We start from the raw sequence: 1,401 nt of genomic DNA, 5'->3' as shown, positions 1-1,401 counted from the left end.
TTTCTCATTCCATGCCTGAAGTTTAATTTTCTGATGGTTGTTACTTTCTGACCTACTTACTTCATTTCTGTGTGGTCGAAGTCATTGCTACAATCTTGAATTCTAATTTACTTTTAGGAAGAATGTCCGTTAACTATGGGTGTGCCCTATGTACAGTAGTGGGGAAAAGGTAAGGGCTATTTGACATTTTTCTCCATCTAAAGTTGGTCGAATTGAGAACATAACACCAGCTTCGTGATCTGAAAATTATATGCCTGATATGTTTTCTGCCAGTGGAAGAACCTTAAGTATAACATGCTTATCTGCACAAGTGCAACATGTCTAAGGGTATATCTAAGTATACACATAAGTGCATAGCTGCTGGAAGGAAATGAATTATCGATGCTTGGAACAAAACTCAAATTTATGAGTTTACCCTGGTCCTAAAACTTCTGAGTATTGTAATCATGTTTGTAATTGTTCTTTATACACCTTTTAGGTTGAATTGGCAGGGAATTAATGCCATGTGAAGGGAAATCAATTCACCATGTGTTCTCTACCAAGAGATGTAAGGGAATCCCTGGAAGATCTGTGGCCAAGCGTCTTGAGATTATTGGACATCGCACATGGTGGTAGGCATTTATATTCCTAACCTACTGCTATTCTACCAAGATTAGGTCTGCCTCCAGGGACCTTGTGCCTGCCATTCGCAAATGGTGTACTGAGATTCAGTCCTTGAGTGTCATTGGTCTTCTACATGATCAACAACTTGGCACTGAAAATCCAGTGTGAAGAAATGTTTAAAGATATGTGTTGTCCTAATGCCATGCCTGGCGTTTTAAAGTTGGGCATTCTGTGATGGATTGTTGATGACACCCTCAAAGCATTCCTTGGAAGTAGAACAAAATGAGTGAGAACTCTATACCGTCTCAGCTCATTGAGCTGAGGTCCAGCATGTTGCCTCTTTCCTACACATATGTGATTGAGGGCCGTTTCCATGTGTTCCCTTTCACACTGCCACTCAGTGCAGGAATCTTTCACACGTCTCCCGTTCTTGGATTATAGAAAGATGTGGTTTTCCCTCGGCTTGAATATAGGGTCCCTTGTGATGGGGGCTCTCTGAGGGCAAGGCCCCCCACATGCACACAGGATCTGTGCATTGGTGGGTGTGGACTGGTGGTGTCTTGTGACTTCATTGTATGGAAGGTGCGGGCTGTGGAAGTCTAGGACAAAGAAAGCAGGTCCAAGGTGTTAGGATTAGTATATTACTAAGGCCATGGAATTAGGAATATTTTCTAGGTTCTGTTTTACATTTTATGAGAAAAAGTGAGTATCCACCCAGATGGGGCATATTGAATGGAAGTAGTGTTAAGGATGGTGAAAATTCTTTAAACCCCTCTTGAATATATTGAGGGGTATCAT

General features: G+C 41.5%; 1 non-coding gene across 1 annotated transcript; it reads left to right on the top strand.

Annotated features, from left to right (window-relative positions):
• The first annotated feature begins 839 nt into the window (after positions 1–839).
• On the top strand, positions 840–930 carry LOC111763435 (small nucleolar RNA SNORD116). The gene has a single exon (XR_002796313.1). It is a non-coding gene; the product is annotated as a small nucleolar RNA SNORD116 (small nucleolar RNA).
• Positions 931–1,401: the final 471 nt, after the last annotated feature.

Source organism: Dasypus novemcinctus, chromosome 3 (assembly GCF_030445035.2).
Source record: "Dasypus novemcinctus isolate mDasNov1 chromosome 3, mDasNov1.1.hap2, whole genome shotgun sequence".
Lineage (NCBI taxonomy): Eukaryota > Metazoa > Chordata > Mammalia > Cingulata > Dasypodidae > Dasypus > Dasypus novemcinctus.
The sequence above is the reverse complement of the archived record's forward strand: the minus strand, read 5'-3'. Positions and strand labels throughout refer to the sequence as shown.